This window comes from Egretta garzetta, unplaced genomic scaffold (genome assembly GCF_000687185.1).
Source record: "Egretta garzetta isolate BGI_Z169 unplaced genomic scaffold, ASM68718v1 scaffold411, whole genome shotgun sequence".
Lineage (NCBI taxonomy): Eukaryota > Metazoa > Chordata > Aves > Pelecaniformes > Ardeidae > Egretta > Egretta garzetta.
In genome coordinates, this window is record NW_009258541.1 from 296,437 (window position 1) to 315,205 (window position 18,769).

Consider the following 18,769-nt stretch of genomic DNA (forward strand, 5'->3'; position numbering starts at 1 on the left):
AGGGAAAATGCCTCCATTTCCATACATTGATAATTGGGAATATTTTATAGCATAGGTATATAATGGCAGTTAGAGTATTAATGTATATACCAATTAAAAAAAAAAGTACCTAGGTATGCTTGAAAGCTTGTAAAATTAGAAATAAGTTGACATGGCAAGGGCAGACTTAAAATAGCACCTTACATTCCAGTACTTGCACTCTTAAGACTTGTAATAATTAAACATATTTTTAAATTATTATTTTAGTAACTCTGAAGTGGTATTCTGGTTTAGCTTTCCTTACTATAGAAAATAAGATTGTGAGTAATACCAAGACAATTACAGAAATGCTTGTCTTCAGAGGATTTCTGTAAAAAAAAAAGTTTAAATTTATAATAAATGCATAATTTATTTTTAAAGTATCTGTTAATGACATGTTTAGCCTACCTCATTGTGCTTTTGTTCCAGTAAAAGCATGGCCAACATGTAAAAAATTTTTCTTAATTTCTTTAATTTTTTTTCTTTAATTTTTTCTAGCTAATGGTTATGTTTTGCAAAATCAGTTGTTAGATCTGTACAGCAGACCTGGGGTGTGTTTAGCTATTTTATGATACTGTGCAACCCATTTGAAGGTGAAGGTAGTACTAGCACAGTGTACTTGGACCCTTGTTCTCCTTAGATAGGTGCTTTACCTAACTGTGTAGCATTTTAAATTTAACTAATGCTTAATAAATGTGCCTTGCATTCTAGGAGACACGACAGCAGATTCGAGTAGCATGACAGGATGGTTATTGGGGTTTTTTTCTACACTTCTGCTCTACAGATTATAAGATACAAGATGTGCACTCTGCATCTTAACCGAGGTTTTCCTCTGTATGTGCAGTTACTCGGCTTCAACTACAGTTACTGCAGTTAGATGTCTAGTTTATAAAACTGCTTGTTTGTGTGTTTGCTGTGTAACTTTACAGAAGTAACCTGAGTAGTAATAGTCCCTTTGGCTAAGATTCTTACTGAATATTGCTCTTCTGTGGCAGTCCACAAGCACAGTGGGTGTGCAAGGCTGGGCTCTCTGGCAGCAGTAACGCCCATTTGCACACCAGTGTCGGGTTGATGTCTCTGGGCAACTGCAGCTGTGGTTATCGGGGACTGAGCCCTCCAAAAGACCTTCATTTCCATGCTGAAATCTTTCATCCTTCCACAACACAACTCAAAACAAATGTCAGCCATGCACGAGCTGCTGCTTATTTCTGAATGTATTTATTCCTGTTCCCAAATAGTTGTATTTTTAGCTATGCCTCTGCCCAGCAGACCACTTGCACTTGGATTTACATCCCTTACACACCACCTACGCAGCTCCATTGTCAGAAATGGAGAGTAGCCCATAAAATAGACTAACTGTCCTCCTTGGTAAGTGACCCTTAAGCCTTTTTAAGGGCCTTGTTTGCACAAAACCTGCTCATAGGAGTGGAAAAATATTAGCATAGAGAGGGACTGAATAAATTATTATAATTATGCGATACCACAAAGAGAAATTCTGTTCAGTGTTGGTAGCTGTTATAGGCATGTTTTTTGTATTTCCCAATTCAGTTTCCTGGAAAAGAAATACAAAACAAATAAATGGTTTCTACAGAGCACACGTGTGCCCTAAGGCTCTTCTTTCACGGCTGCCAGAAAATCTTTGTTACGTGTCACAGTAAGAACAGACTCGACACTCGCGTTTGGTTTTCTTTAACAGTCTGCTAGCGTGAGGCGAGTTTTTCTTACTGTCCCTCAGCTGCACAAATGCTTTTAGGTCAGTATGGCAGCATTTCTGGCTGTATCATATAGCTTTTCCTGTGATTATTTTCCAACGTGCCCATTTCTTGCTGTGGAACCCAAAGGCTATAGACAGCCGTGTGGCCGGAGGGGCTGGCTGTGCCTAGCGCGGGCAGCTCCCAACACGAGCCTGCCGTAGGCGCTGGGGAGAGCCCGCTGTTCTTCACTCGATCTGATCTCTGCCTTCCACATCAAGCGGACAAACCTCCTGATTCAAAAGATCTTGCTTTTTTTTTTTATATTAGCCATTCTGCTATAAGATGTGAACTATGCTCCTTGGTTCAGGATAACATGTACTGATGAGCCTGAAGCTAAAGTCAACCTCTTGCTGGTCTTTTAAAGAGGAAGCTAAAGGTGTGCTGTGCTTCTGGAAACTGAGTTGCTCAACCTACATCCAGCTTACTGGGGTCAGTAGCAAGCTTCATCTGCAAGGGTACGTGCTAAAAGAACTTTCCCAAAATAAAAAATAATTTATCTTTGTGTTCATGTAATGGTTGCTCACCTGGCTACAAGTCTGATTTGATATTTGAAATAAGTGACTATTTTGTAAATTTTATGTGCATTTCTGTATGCTAGCAGTCACCTACACAACTTGAACCAAAAAAATCTACTAAGGAAGTTGTGTTTAGAGAAATATTAGACTGCAAATAATAAGTATTCATCTAGTGCTGTGCACTGTTGGTTTCTCACACTCGGTGAAATATGAAGAGCACTCGCTGTCAGGCTACAGATGAGCTGGTACGACAAAATGTTTGATCTAACTTCATGCAGTGTTGCAGTTCACAATTCTGTGCGTATTTATGGCAGGTGGCACATACAGCTGAGTGAGTCTTTCCACATTGAAATGGGCGCTGCCATCAGTGTCCTGCTGAGTTTGCAGGGTTAAGTGAAGCTAGTGGCAAGATTACAAGGAGCCTGTACTGTGATACTTGCTGATAAGAGGATGCAAGTATCTTGCTGGGGCGGGGGGGGGGAATAGCAAATTGATGTAACTGGTCAGATCTACTGAAACGTTTCACGTTACCTAAGCAATCTGTTGGGTATTTTGTTGTTTCCTCTCTAGTAGTTGTACATGCAATAATTTTTTAAAAGATCTTGCTGTGCTCAGTTTACCTCAAGTATGTGATAAGTAGAATGCAGACTTGAGTCATTCTCAACAAATGTTTTGTCTTGGAAGCTAGAGGAGTTGAGCAGTTGAGAAATGTCGCTACTTCAAATATGCTAGTTAAGTTTGAGGAGCTGGAAGCTGCCTATCACTGAGCACTGAATGTTGGCTCATAGCAAAACCCCCCCCCAAATTTATGAATGAGGGCGTTTGTTTCATAGCTTAAACTGTCAACTCTGTAGTGAGCTGCTGCTTCCTGTACTGTACAGCCACTGTGGATTAGGAAGATTACTAACTCCTGGCCTTCAATAAACAACAAATTCTGCATATTAAAGTAAAATGAATCACAGAGTGGGCAAGGGTTGGAAGGGACCTCAGGAGATCATCTAGTCCAATCCTCCTGCTAAAGCAGGTTCACCTAGAGCAGGTTGTACAGGACATCGTCCAGATTGGCTTTGAATATCTCTAGAGAAGGAGACTCCACAGGCCCCCCCTGGGCAGTCTGTGCCAGTGCTCTGTCACCCTCAAAGTAAAGAAGTTCTTCTGCATATTCAACTGAAATCTGTAATAAAATTAGAAGACATTTCAGTGTTTGGGAACAGGGTTTGGGGTTGGTGGTTTTGGGGCTTTTTTTTCTTTTTGGCTTTCAATAAAAATAAAAGTAGGTGAGTTACCACGGTACAGCTTCTGGTTGCTTTTTCTCTAATACTGCACTTCCATGAACACACTAAGCTTGCAAAAGGTGCAGCCAGCCCTTGCTCACCCTGGCTCCTGGCAAAAGGGCAGGGACGGATTTGGGCAGCAGAACACGGGTGGAGGGTACTTCTTTCAGCACTAGCTCTGTTTTATGCTTATAGCTCCATTTTATGCTTGTTTAAAGTGCTTAGAAAGCTACAGTGTAAAGGTACAAGTAAGTCCACATCAGCTGGACTAAACTGAGGTTACCGCTTCCTCCTTGCCCTGGAGCTTGTGTGACTGAGTAGGGACTTAGTCAGACAGCTGGCTCGACTTAAAAGTTATGTGTAACGGGCTGTCTGCAAGACTTGCAGCCCAAGGGAGCAAAGTGGGACCACCACAGTCCAGATTTGGATTGAGTTGGCTGCCATGAGCCTCAACTTGAAGACTCTGCTAGAGAACCAGCAGGCTTCCTGTGCTGTTTTCACTTCTCTCTTGGGGTCTCCATTACACTGAGGTCATGCTTATTTCGATTCAATAAAGTAATTTGCTCAAGTTGTGTTATATCTTAAAATTTGCTTTAAGTACTAACCTCTCTAACCACTTTTCTGTTATTAGTATGGCACTTTTTGGTTTTGTTTGGGTGTTTTTGCACAATGAAAACATACTAAATGAATTGCAATACTATATAGGTAAGGTATAGTTTTACAGCAATATTTTCCATAGCTTTGAGTGTTATATAGAAGAGTTGAGACAGTAAATCTGCAGCTAGTGGTAATGTCAAATAACACCAAAATTAGCAATGGGAAGGAAAAATGAAAACGAAGCAAGAGATCCTGGTTTGTGGTGTCTGTCCGTAGCCCATTAGTTTGTCATTTTGCCCATTACTTTCCATGAAGACAGGTGTATGCACAGCTGATACTGAATTTAAGATAGCCTTGGGTTTGTGCCTTTGTTAGTTAGATGTGTTTAATTTTCATTATGAAAATGGATTCTCTGTTTATTTCATAAGCATGCAAATAGTTTTGCATTTTTATGAGCTCCTCTGTTGAAAGAACTTGGTGAAAAGTGCTTTCATTATGAAATGTATCACTGCAGGGAAGAGGAACAACTGGAAGGTGAAACTAAGCTTGCTGTTCTTCAATAAAGAGCAGGCTGAGAGAGTGTGAGTTGGAATAGGGATCGGCGCAGGATTGTGCCTTAGAAAAGCATGGAGAGCATCCTGCTTGTGTGAGTGTGCTACTTTTTGCCGTTCTGGGATTGTCAGTACTCAGTCTGGTTTGTTCATGGATTATACATTATCCTTGCTGTTCAAGTTTATATGAGAGAAGCTCTATAGGGGTTTGAGTATTTCACTGAAGCTTGGCCTTCCAGGCATATTTTTCTTGCATGCCTTTAAATAACGATACCTGTGCAGAGTACGTTACAGTTCCACAAAACTCGACTGGAAAAGAGAGCACGCTGAACAGTCCGGCAGTTTTAGTCTAACATAACTGAAGATAAAAACTTGTTCTAGCCTTGAGCTGAATTCAGGTTATTTGAACACTCAAAGATGGTTTGATGAATGATAATAACACACAGAGAACAGTCAGAAGTAAGTGTAAGACTCTTTCCAGATCACATTACCTAATGAAAAGGATCAGATGGTGACCAGCCTTGTTGTCTCTCTCCCCCCATTCAAAAACACTGCATTTATTCAGATATGACCTACACCTGCTTAAAATGTTACTGTTGTTTGGAAAATAATCCTCATTTAATCTGGACCAAATCAGTCCGGACTGCAGTGTGGAGAAGGAGCTGAGCGAGCAGTGGTGGTCAGCAGAGGCAGGGGGGTTGATGGAAGGAGGAGCAGGGCTTTGGGGAAACTTCCTCTGTGTCACCGGAATATGCAGGTCACTTCTACTGCAGTTGGATCATAATTTCTGCAATAAATTCATGAAAACAAGATACAAACATAGCTTGTGTGTATGCTAATACTTTATAACTAAAATACGAGATTTTAGGACCACATCAACTGTTTGAGCACTTGTTTTCCTACTTTCTGAGTCGTGGTCTGTGCCCAGACATTGGATGCAAATGTAAAGAGGAGGGTGTGTGATGTTATTCTCTGAAAGGCCACAGTGGGTAAGGTTTCTGTTGGCTGTTTTTCTAATGTAATTCATTGGTGTTCCTCAGACAGGCAAAACAGCTTAATAAATTTGTTTCACATTACCATGAAAAATATTTCTGTAACTTGGATAGCATTAAGTAGATTAATCTTTAACAAAGGTAAGCTTTGAATGCTGGGTTTCTGCAGCTTTAAAGTTGAGGCTATTAAAAGCAGCCTAACGTTGTAAATGCTGGTTTTAACCAAGTAAATCTTTTTGCCAGGCACGGTGTTTGGCACCATGTTACAGCATTCAAACATCTGAAGGCACTCGGAACATAGAAGTTAGGTGAATATACAGCACTTGAGAATGATAATGTAATGAGTTTCTAGTGGTATCCCCTGCCCTGAAGTGAAGCACGCGATCAGCCTGTTCCATGTTTTCAAATAGCAGGTAGTTATTTTGCAATTGTGCAAATGGTATTGACAACAAACAGCTGACAAAGCTCATATTACCAATCCAGGAAAATGTCGGATTGAATAGTCTGTTTGGATATGGTTATAACCTAAGAGATGCCTAGAATTTTCACTATTTAATTTTTTTCTTTTTTTTTTTCTAGATTTTTCATGAATTTATCAACCTACTTACCTAGAGACATTTGAATTGCAGTTGCATTAAAGGTAAGGAGTGATCTGGGGGGGTTGTGTGCTAGTGAGTAATAAGATTGACAATAATTAGGGAGTAAGCAGTTAAATAACCCTTACTAAAACCTTCCAATGGGGAACTTTGTCCTACTGTCACGATAACGATCAGTCCAAATCCTGACAGACTTGGAGTGGGGACTGTGTATTTTTAAGTAGAAAATGGAAATGTGTTCTGACAATGTTAGCTTTTTGAGTATTACTGCATTTGTTAATAATTTAAATTATATCTTTCTTATTACTAGACATAAATTGCTATTGTGATAGCGCCATACTAAGGATTCTTCTGTCCTTTTTTCAGAGCAAAAAGGTTCCTAAAAATAAGCTGAAAAGAATAGTCAACAGTGTCAGCTTCCTCTTCAGGCTTCCTTCAAAATTTGTTAAGTCTAAGACCACTTTACTGTCTGTTTAGTCTAGGGCTGTATGGTTTCTTACTTCCACAGTTGGTACCGTGACTTCTACTTTACTCATATTAAAGGTGATCTGGTTATCTAAATATCAAGTCATGCCATCAAGCCACTTGGGTTTCAGCTGTGTGGTTTGCTGCGAACAGTCACGCATGCTTCTTTAATGTCTTCTGAGCCGGCAGGGCTTCAACAAATTCCTTTCAGGAGGCTCCGTGGCTGTGCTAGTATGTTTTGCCAAGGGGTAGGACATTTTAGCATAGGCACAATCATGTGATAATATGGTTACGCACCTCTTTGGCCAGAGCCGGCTTGCTCTGGGCTGTCTCTGCTTCCAGCTCATGTGATATTGTGACCCAGCCCTGTAAGTATGTCCTCTGCTGTTGTGCAAAAGCTACTTGGATATTTTGGACTAAAACCATCAAAAGCTGCTTGCCTCTGTGTCTGTGTGCCCTAAACAAGCATGTTGGTGTCTGGAAATAAGTGTGATAAAGGTGCATGCACGTGTATTAGGGGGGTGGTAAAGTTCAAAACTTTGCTGTTTACAAGTGTCTCAGAGGTCTTTTTTTTTTTTTTTTTTTCTCCTTTTCTTTTAAACTACTTTTGTCTAAGAATTGTGCTAGTTTCTACCTTGTTCTCCTGTCTTAGTCTGAACATAAATATTCATACTACTTTTGCATTGTTTTCCTGTTTTGGTGGTCTTACACTGCTCAGAAGATTGACCAAAATAGTGTTGAGAGCTGTTAAATCTAAAAACTTGAATGTGCACTTTGCCTTGTAGGAAAAAATGTACGGAAATTTGCTTGGTCATCTCAGTTTCCCTTTGAAATGCAGATAAAAATCAAAGAACTGTTATGATATAGTAAGTCAGTAAGATTGCCTTCCCTGGTAGAAAATGCCATCACCAGTATTACCTCCCTTGCTGAAATTACCAAACTTCTCCGACTAAATTGGTACATGCTGCATTGTTTTATTATCCATGTACAACTCATCCCCTCTTTGTGCCTCCAGGTCTCCCTTATAAAAATTAATACTTCAGTGGCCAAATAATGTTATTAAAATAAATATACCCTAAAGATATCTCAGTCTATATTAAAGCATGTAAAAACACCAAAAAGCAAGTTGACGCACAAAAAGTTTGAAGTGAGCAAAAAGTTGCAGTATGAAGTCCTGTCTTAGGTAAATCTTTATCTGGGAAGTCTGGGTGTGGATCTAGAGATGATAGATATCTAGAGATGAATCTAGGTATGTTTGGCTAGGAAGTGGTAGGTCCACCATGAACCAAGCAATAGACCATGCTAAAATTCTGCATTAAGACCACAATGAAATTCAGTTCCGTAAATGTACAAAAGGCGTCATCACTTTTTCACTGGAAAATGCTGTGATTGTGCAAAAGATAAAAAATATGCTTGCTTCTAATTTTTATTGACTCTCAAACTGTTTTCCTCTGCAGCTTAACTAGTTACACAATGAAAACGAAAAATAGAGATGACTCACGCTTAAAACCTCAGGGGCTACGATATCAAATGACCATGGGTGGGAACAGTTCTCTTAAGCTTGTATACCCCGTCATCTGTATATCAGAACATCTGCAAGGAGAGAATTTCTTCAAATTGCGAATAGGAAAGCGCAATTCTTTTTGCTTAGTCACATAAAAAAAAAGGAAAGAATTTGCATTTGGATGTGAGCTCCTAAGAGAAAAGGGAAAGTGTATTTCCCAACTCTGGTGCTCCTCTTCTTGACTGTCCCTGCAGAATTCTGAAAAACCTATGAGAACTTCAGAAAAATCCCTCCCCAGCCCCCGGTATACTTTTTGGTAGGCAAAAGACTGCTAATGCAGTACATGAGGAGGAGCATTGACTTCTCCTCCCCTCCCTGCCTTTTTTTTTAAAGTACATAATTAATTTCACTACCTAAATTATGACCAATGTCTGAGAAGAAAGCAACCTGATGCCACTATTGTGTCAGTAGAAGGCAGGAGGTTAATATTACTGGACTTTCTCAATAGAGTATTAAGAGGGATTATGATGATCTCTGTCGTTACATGGCATGTTTGCCTGCCAGACTGGACATGTGTTCATGCACTTTAACATTTTACTGTTTGAGTTGCTTCTTTCTCAGAAAGGTTACTACAGAGCAATGCTGCTAGATTTCAGGAAATTATAAATGAAGGAAGTAGCTTTTAATGACTGGCTCTCCTGTGTTCATGTTACTAAGCTTTGGTCAGACGAATCTATTAGCTAAATCCTACTGAAAAAAAGAATGATTCAGTGTTTACTTTCTCTTAACTCTTTCTTATATAGTAACAGATTCGTGTTACTATTTTATTTTATATTGGGAAATGCCATTTGACTTTTAAGTATTTCTAATGCGTCATCAGAAGAGCATGTGCAATTTTTCCTAGGTCATGCTGTACAGATGTTTGGTAACATACCAGATCTCAGGCCAGGAAATAAGTGTTAATATTTAATCTGTGCAGCTAGGGTAATGTTATTCTTGCCTTGTGGAGTAAAACGTCATTAACGTCTGTCCAACCCTAATACCGTGACTTGATCTGAGTCTGAACTTGAATGCGTGTACTCCAGCAATCTGTGGAGCAGTTGTATCCAACAGGCATAAAAGCATAAATACATTGTCTCTGGGTAAACTTTAAAAACCTTTTACCCAGGCAGATTATTTCCTGTACTCCTTCATCTTGCAAAATAAAAAGCACCTAATGTCCTAATTTCCTTACATAGTGAAAGGATGTTGTTGAAATGATTATCAGAAGCATAGGACAATAACATATAAAAGAGGGGAGACGAGCACCCTAATTCTTAAACAGGCTGTTGTCCATGTGCATGTTCCTAATACTGACAAGAAGTTGAAAACAGATAAAAATGAATGTTAAGTAGACCCAGGAAAGCACCTAGCAGTTAGAAGCAAAACATTAGTTACAGAAGTTACATTCGTACTTTCTATCTGCGGTACCCCCCATCACACATTGATCAGTATTACAAAAACTGGAATACTACATCGGACTCTGAAGACTGTAAAAGACTGCACATTAGTTATTTACTTCCATTGTGCCCTGAAAATGCAGAGGAAATGGAGTTCTTAATGTTTCTGTTATGAAAACAGCTTCTGTTAAGAAGCTCAGCTTTGAGTAAATTCCTGCTTTATGTCAGCTGCGTCCCAATTAGGAGACAGAAGCAAAATCTGGACGATCCATTCACTGCTGGGTGAGATGAAACGGTGGCATAGTTTAAGGAGCTACCCGAAAGAAGCAGCTCGTGTGAGTGTTACTGGTCCCTTCCAATGCAGAGTAAAGAGTAAAACTGCTCAACTTAGACCACCACAGAAGAGTATGCCAGTTTTCAGATGCCTGTATTCCACACGGAAAAAACGGAGTGAGAAGTCTCACTTCTGCATTGTTTCACTCCTCCCTCTTCTAGCTGAACTGTCCCTTTTTGGCCTGTAATCAGTATCTTCAATCACATTTTCAAGTCAGAATCACCCTTAAAAATGAAAATTTTAAACATAATCTGGTTATAAAAATTAGGATTAAAGGCTTGTTTGTAGTTATATATTATGGTAGAGACTGCATAAACAGGCTGTGATACGGACCTATACAGAATAGTCTGGATGTTCACTAATATTTTCTTTTTTTTTTTTTTAATTTAACCCGCTTCATTTAAAATGCTTAAAAATAAAACAAAAATAAAAGAGGGGAATTGATCTCCAGTCTGTGGTTTCAAACTGATACAGTATAGGTGAGTGTAAAGAACTTTGTTGCAATAACACTCCAAAAGTGCAGTAACAGGCTTTGGAAGTTACCTGAAGTTGCCTAAAATAAGAGAATGTTTTCAAAAAGCTTGAACTTATCAAGTCTGTACTCAAAGGAGGCGTGATCTTCATGTATGAAGTGGTTTTAGTATAAATTGTAGCTATTAGGGGATTATTTGACCTGGGGTATCACATTTCTCAAGGACAGTGCTTGCAGGCAAGAAAAAAACATGATGGAAGATGTGGCAAATAGGGCTTTATATTTGTAGGTCTTAAACCGATTGGATTTTCTAGACTGTATAATTCAATAATCCTAGGAGAGGCCAGTACTGTTGTATTTTACAAAGCAGTTCACTGCTGAGAAGGGAGTAGAAAATTAAAAGATGACGGTAACTTAACTCTCCCTAGTTGGATCGTCAGAGCCTTTCCATTGCAAAATGATGGTGTAGCTAAACACAGAACAGGGCAGTCTGTCCTTTCTGTATTCCATACGGGAAGAAGGAAATGATCAAGTCTTACTTGACTGTTTACATAGCTTTTGCTGGAGGACTTCCACAGCTACGTATCCTCTAAAATTTGTCCTTGATTGTGCTGCTCGCATTTTCACGTGCTTGTTTTCAGAAGTTGGGTGGAAACAGTACAATCACATCTCTCTGCTGCTGAAACACTGGAGTAAGAGTTACGTTTGCCATCATGCCTGATGAGATTGGGGTATACATTGAGGGGATCAGGCTGAAATTCTTCTTTATTAGCATAGAATATGCATTTTTAATTTAGTCAAAGTATTTTTTGTAGATGTTGGAGGAGTTTTGGAGCAGTATCTGTATTTTTCAGTTACAAATTTTCTCCTTTTCTATCCTCTTCTGAAATACTCTGTCCAAGCCATCAGTCCTTACCACGTTCATTAATGAAGATGCCAGTGAAACAAAAGGGTCTCTCTCGCGCTTCCTTTGCCACAAAGAAGTGTTGAAACAGCTGAGTTTGCTGTTAGTTATAGTGACTGCTAGCATTCACAATACTGTAGCATAAATTGGATTGACTCAAAACCTTGTGTGCCCCGGGCTTTTGATTGGATCACAGCATAACCAGAACAGATTGCGTAGGGGCTTGGGAGAGAGGAAGCATTGGAGCAAATGAGCCTTGGGTATTTACAGGGCAGATTCTGGATAGAATTTAATGAGGCAGAAGTAACAGAGGTGGGTCTAGAGGAAATACTTCCCTAATTCAGTGCATTCTCAATGGACAGTTTTCAATTGTGGAATGTTGCCTTGGCCTTTTATGTTTTCTGCCCTTGGGGCACACAAACAGCTCTTACCCTTTCACCAAATATTTGCTTGCCCTTAACGTGGCAAGATTAGGGGAGAGAGTTTCACACCGGTCTGTTAGATAATTGAGAAATACTGGATAAGTGTGGCTGGTCTGGTTTCCCTTACAATAGTTGTTGCAGCAATAGATATGACACTTGACACTTAGAAATTGATTTTTTTTTTTCCCCCCTGACTGACATTAAGTGCATATATATTCTGAGGTAGTGAAACAGAAGTAGTGAATATGAAGGACAAGAGCAGTATTTTTCTTGAAAGGAAAAATAAATCTTATCTTTGTTTAGTAGCTAGGTAAAACATTATATTAACTACTTTTTAAGCAGCAGTAAGAGAAACAGGATTTCCTAATACTATTTGTGGTTTTGCTGTTTCAACTAAAACGTTATATATTTAAACAGGGACCCTCGACTTATATCAGGATCAACTATACCTGACTTCCTCTCCCTGTTTGTTGGGACATAGGTACTGGTATTTATGCTGCACAGACACAGTAAGAGCTCTTGAAGTTCTCAGGCTTTAAGCTACTATTGGACTGACAGAACACAGAAGTACTTCTGAAACCTGCTGGCGTTTGATTAGATTACCTGTGGAGTTTCCACTGCCCTTTGACGTACAAAATTGTGTAAGAGGAAAATATGTAGAAATCTGCCTGTGAGAAAGGAACAAAAATTGGACCACGTGTACTTTTTTTTCTACCAGGAGTAACTCGCATTAATATTGGCAGAATTTGTTTTCATGAAACACTTGACACGCTGTAAAAACCGAATCATTTCCCTTGGTTTTTCTTCTTTCAACCTTTCTAACCCTCCAAAAGTTGTAATTAACCACAAGATTCTTCTAACTCTTATTGCTACTTAACTACAGTCTTCTCATTTGTAGAAATGTTCTCTCATTCTTATGTGTGACAGGTATAAATCTGGAAAATCAAAATTTGTAGAGAGCCTAGTAGTATGCACTTGTCTGTTGTGTTTAAGCTTGCTCTACCTTCCTGGCAATGTGATATTTCTCAGTCTTTCTGTACTTTCTTTTTGAAATCCTAGCCTCTTTCAGTTTTAGTACTGGAACAAATACAGGACTACTAAATACTGATTAAATTCCCTTCCAAAAACTGACTGTAACTGATAACCAATGCACTTATTCAGGTCAAGTCACTTTTTTTTTTTTTCCACTGTGTAGAACCACCTTTCCACTTACAAATTATGAGTGTTTACTGTGGTTTCCAAAATGTTTAGATCTGCCTGAATGCTAGAGAAATTCCGGAAATAGTTGTTACTTACTCATATTGGATTATTTTGGAAGATGTCAGGACTTCCTCAAAGGAGTCAACCCTGAGTACTTATGCTAAAGCTAGAATTGTGTCTCCGTTTGAAGCTGACAAGAGCTTTTCAACCTTTCTAACCCTCCAAAAGTTGTAATTAACCACAAGATTCTTCTAACTCTTATTGCTACTTAACTACAGTCTTCTCATTTGTAGAAATGTTCTCTCATTCTTATGTGTGACAGGTATAAATCTGGAAAATCAAAATTTGTAGAGAGCCTAGTAGTATGCACTTGTCTGTTGTGTTTAAGCTTGCTCTACCTTCCTGGCAATGTGATATTTCTCAGTCTTTCTGTACTTTCTTTTTGAAATCCTAGCCTCTTTCAGTTTTAGTACTGGAACAAATACAGGACTACTAAATACTGATTAAATTCCCTTCCAAAAACTGACTGTAACTGATAACCAATGCACTTATTCAGGTCAAGTCACTTTTTTTTTTTTTCCACTGTGTAGAACCTCCTTTCCACTTACAAATTATGAGTGTTTACTGTGGTTTCCAAAATGTTTAGATCTGCCTGAATGCTAGAGAAATTCCGGAAATAGTTGTTACTTACTCATATTGGATTATTTTGGAAGATGTCAGGACTTCCTCAAAGGAGTCAACCCTGAGTACTTATGCTAAAGCTAGAATTGTGTCTCCGTTTGAAGCTGACAAGAGCTTGGCTGCAGGGGAACCACAGCTTCCTCTGGTGTTGTTTTTAAACTAAACAACTTCGTGCTTTGCAGAGTCCAGATTTTCTTCACAAATTAGAATACTACCCTTTTCCTGTCTAATGTCATCTTTCGTACTAGAATACTTCCCTAACACAATGAAAGAAAACTCCTAAAAGTTGCAATTAATGTTTGAAGTAGACTGAAAAAGTATGTTTTCTTCTAATCATGTTATTGCACAGTAAATCAGATCCCTGGCAAGGTTTTTAACACAAGAGGAAGGACAATAAACACCGTTATTTGTATACTTCAATATTAAACCTTTTCATTGTTTTAGACTTGGGCTAATTAAAGACTTTCCTAGCAAAGATAATTTGCTGCCTTATTAAAATTAAACTGCATAAGATAAGATTTCTAGCCACAGGTACTTCTTTAGGTTTTGAGTTACATGCAGAAACTCTAATCATGTGTGCAAATGCTGGATAAATTGATTCTGTTCTCTTTGAATAGTTAAGTGCAGAGAAGATGAGGGCATTTCCTCCTCTGTGAATAGTGGCTTCCAGAGGCATAAACCCTCTCCCTGTTCCACAGACACACTTTTGCTCTTACTTAGTCTTATAAGCTTTTGTGACTATTTAAAAGCTATTTTTCTATATTAAAAAGAAAAAAAAAAAGTTGTCACTTGTTTCTTAGATTTTCAGTTAAATTAATGAAAAACTACGAAGAGAGGGGTGTCTCTTCTGTTTCGGAACCTGTGCTTTGATTTCAGACTTTGTTCTGTGGCCCTGGCTGCAGGACAAGAATAGAGTGTTGCTGTTATCTGTCTCTGAAGCTTTTAATTGAGGATATCAAAGTCAGATTATCTCTCTTCCATCTGTGGCAGCCCATAAAATACAGTGTCAGTGCTTATGTGAGCATTTGCATCAGTTATTTGTTTACTATAGTAAGCTTGGACTATAGAATTTCTGTAAACACCCAGTACTTAATAGCAATAAGTAAAATACTACCTCGTGAGTGAGGTTTGTAGTACGAACACTGTAACATATCATTGCAAATGATAAATGAACTCTAGTCTAGAGAGTTACCATCTCAAAATTGCTAGAAGCTTATTCACCTGAGGAAAGTCCTTCAGAGATGCTGAAAACAGAGCTATCTAGGAGAGAAGCTACATCTATTTTTGTTTGGTTTCATTTTTTTCTTAGACTGTAGTCATGCCTGGCACACCTTGATGGCTGTTGCTGGGAATGTGCATTTCCTACATCAAGAACCGCAAGCTCAGCTGTTTCCAAAATAGATAGATAAGCATCTAAATAGGCTAGTTACGCTGCCCTATTAAGAGAAATAATGAACTTTGTAAGTCGATATCAAATATCACATATTCTGAATATTCTAGTATTACATAAGTTTTATTTTGATACAGTGAAATTCTTCATGTGAGTGCTACATTTTCTTTTATTTGTGAGGAAAAAGGAAGTTTACTGAGAACATAACTTGTTACACTTCAGGAATACGTAGTTGGCTTGCCTTGAAGGTATCTGATGGTGCATCGATGTGAACATTGCATCTCATCCTTTCTCTTAAAGTCTTAAGAGATTGAAGGCATAAGGTGTAATTGGAATAGCTAAGTTTGGCTTCTAACCAAATGGAACTGGTGTGGAGGTACTTTCGCAAGTTCAATATGTTAGTCTGTTACGCATTAATGTTTAAAATATGATAAATATTTATTTGGCATGAGTTTGGGATGGTGCTGTTAACGGATCAAAATCTTTTACAGCCACATGCAAGTGCCAGTAACACTAAAAACATTATTACGCCTCTTATTTCATATTTCAAGAGAAAATGTTTGTAGGAAAATTTTGTAAGGGATGTTTAACACAGTTTCAATCTGTAAAAACTGGTACCTGGATTAAAATCTTATGGGGAAGGCTAATAAAATATAACTAGGTCAAACATCAGTTAAAAGCTTTCTTCATATAAACCCAAGTAGTCCAAGAGAATGATTATGCAGTAGACATTTTGAAGCCATATCTGTGTAGTTACACATAGGCATCTTTTTTTTTTTTTTTCCCCACTGGTCCCATGACCAGTGAAGCCTCGCTGCCTACATAACCATGCTTTTGTTCTGTAAATTCTCTTCTTACCTCAGTACCCAAACTCTGTTTCATGTTTCCTATGACTCTTTTGGGCATGGTATGCTATGGATAGTTCTGGGATAATGTTTCTGCTGATACTCGTCCATCAAGAATGATAAAAGATCTTGTTGCTTCTGCCCTGAGATAGAAGAATGGACCACATGGAATCTGAAAGTCTCTTGCCTTTTTTAAAAAAATATTTATTAAATTAAGCTTCTGTTCATAGCTTTATTCAGAACATGTTTAAATGGGGGTGGTGTCCCCATTATTAGCTTCGTCTTTATCTGTAGGCTGTAGTTTACAAGCTTAGTCTTTTCCAGTAACGTCATTGCTCTCCTCTTGGATGGGTGGCATGTGCCACCTTTGTCTAAATGCATAGGCTGCTGTTCTTCAGCAGCATTAGGGTAGAAATCCTAAAGATTCCTCCTTTCTGCAAGGCAAAAAAATTCCTGACCTCTAATACTTTCTTTTTTTCTGTTTTACTACAGATCTAATTGACACTGAAAAAACCTCATCCATCTCCGTCAGATACCTTGTAAGTGTACCTGTGTGTGCATACGTACGTGTGTGTGTGTGTGAATTTTTATACAAATATGTTCAAAGGAAAAAGCCAAGTTTGTCTTTTGGGGACTTAGAAGTTTTTTTTTTTTAATGAAAGAAATGCAACCTTTAAGTTTTGCTAATGTGAATGTTAGCATAACTGGCTGCAAGTATACCAAGTGTGTTTGTACATGCACTTAAAATTCAAATGTTAAAAGTGATTTCAACAGGGTGCCAGTCTTAGCCCAAACCAAACATTCTTTCCCATTAAGACCTTCTTATCATTACTTTATTATTTCAGGCAGTATTTTGAACATTCTGATGAGGTTTTTTAGCACGTTAGAAAGTTGTTCTGGTAAACTGTTAAAAGTTCTTAGTGTTTAATGCTGAACTGAGTTTTGTTGCTTAGTCAGCTTGAAGATCATCTCACATATAAGCCCACACATTTCATGCATGTAGAAAGGATTACTAGATGCCGGCAGTAGGATGTAATTTTTCAAACACAGTCCTCTTTTCAAACAGAGTCTTGCAATCCATTCTGCAACCCAGTTCAGTTTTAAAGTCTTAGGATTGATAATCAGTAATAAAATGCGAATTGGGTATTGTGAAACACCTGTTTAAATATTGATATCTGTATTAATAGATACCATTAGTCAATATAGATTTAATTAGAAAGTAGTAAGCAAATCAATGTGTGACAACACGATTTTCAGTTATTTGTATCTGTTGTAATACATGTACACAGAAAATACTCTTAGAAAATTAATGTACATGAGATTAAATTGAATTGAAAAGTTGAAGTAAATGTCTTTTTATGTTACTGGTCAGTCCAGAACATGAGCTAAAGAATTGAAGTAAATATGAGCCCATTCCTCTCCCTCCCCTTCTAAATTAGGCAGCTCTTCATTATTAGTAAGTAGTGTTTTTACCAGCAGGACTACCTCTGAAAAAGCTACTGCTCATCCTGATTAAAAGCTATAGTACTGTGTCATTCTGTTAAATTGTTTGCATTAGTGCAACAAGTCTGCTTTTTATCCAAGTCATTGTGTCTGGTCATATGCTTTTTGTTGAAAGGTGAAGAGCAGTGAGAGTTCTCCGCGGGGTTTATTATTTATTTACATATTATTATATGTACCACTGTGTCTAATCATGGGCATGCGCTGAAGTTTTCTTACTGTCGTCTTAGCACTATGGCTGGCTTCTGTTTTAAATACATGCTCAACTGCTGCTTTTGGAGCACTGAATTAACTGGAATCAAAATATCATAAAGATCTGTCACATAAACCAGTAAACCTTCATTTTAGAGAACTGGAGCTTAGGAAGTAAAATGTTATCTCTTCTGCTAAGGTTTGGCTGTTTGCTGGGAAGTTGATGATGAGGTTAACTAGAGCAGAATAAGCATATATGTTCTGACAAGAATGTAGCATTCACCTTTTATAAAAAGAAATATGCAGAATATTTTTTAACAAGTCTGAGCTTAGTTTAGTACATTATACTATCATTCAATAGTAATTTTAGTCTGTGGATTTAATTTAAAATGTGGTAATCATGTTATTTAAAATATCTGCACCTCTCAATCTTACATTCCATTAAATGCTGTTGATATTGGCTACAACACACCTGCAGATGTTGGAATTCTTATTAAAAACCCAACAACCTATCAATAGATTCCTGTTACGCTGTTAGTAGCAGTTGTCTTGTTTAACCTGAAATGTTAATTGTAGCCTCCCTCATCGCCTGAGGGTGGCAAATACATTAATAAAGGTACACTTTGAGGTGTGCCCACATTCTTTTAATTCTCGATGGAGCCCTGAAAGTGTCCTTCTTCTCATTCGTTCTGTTTAATCGGATTCTGTCCATGAAAGATGGGGCTTTGTGGCAAGCTAGTCAGCGGTACTCCGTCCCCTGTGTGCCCGGGGTACTGCTCTTTTGTTAGTGCACCATTGCCTTTTATTTTTCCTGCTGCGTGCATCAGTCGTGATGTGTTTGCGTGCCATGTTTGCATGCCATCCAGATGAAGACAAGAACCTGTATCTTTTACACTGCAGACTAGTTACAGCCCAGTGGGCTAGCCACAGCTGTGGTTTGCTGTGATGCTTTTGTTTTTCTCCCACACACCTTCGGCCTTTATTTAGGGCCAGTTGTCCTCAGTGAAGAAGGATCTCTGACATGCAGACAAAATCTTGCCAAATTGTGCTGTGTTTTAAATTGGATTAAATCGGTCAAATTGGATTCCTTTTGCCATACCTGGGGTTCTGAAATTGCATATATT

The 18,769-nt window shown here is 38.3% G+C and overlaps 1 protein-coding gene across 3 annotated transcripts in view; it reads left to right on the forward strand.

Annotated features, from left to right (window-relative positions):
- The window catches only part of ACSL4 (acyl-CoA synthetase long chain family member 4), a 48,535-nt gene that overhangs the window by 11,990 nt on the left and 17,776 nt on the right, over positions 1-18,769 (forward strand). For 2 of the 3 annotated variants that reach the window (XM_035902122.1, XM_035902132.1), the window contains exons 3-4: positions 6,281-6,341; positions 16,446-16,492. The gene's annotated coding sequence lies outside the window, so the exon portion shown is untranslated. Of the gene's footprint in view, positions 1-2,204; positions 2,228-6,280; positions 6,342-16,445; positions 16,493-18,769 lie in introns of those variants that run through there. The other variant, XM_035902129.1, reaches the window with a different exon arrangement.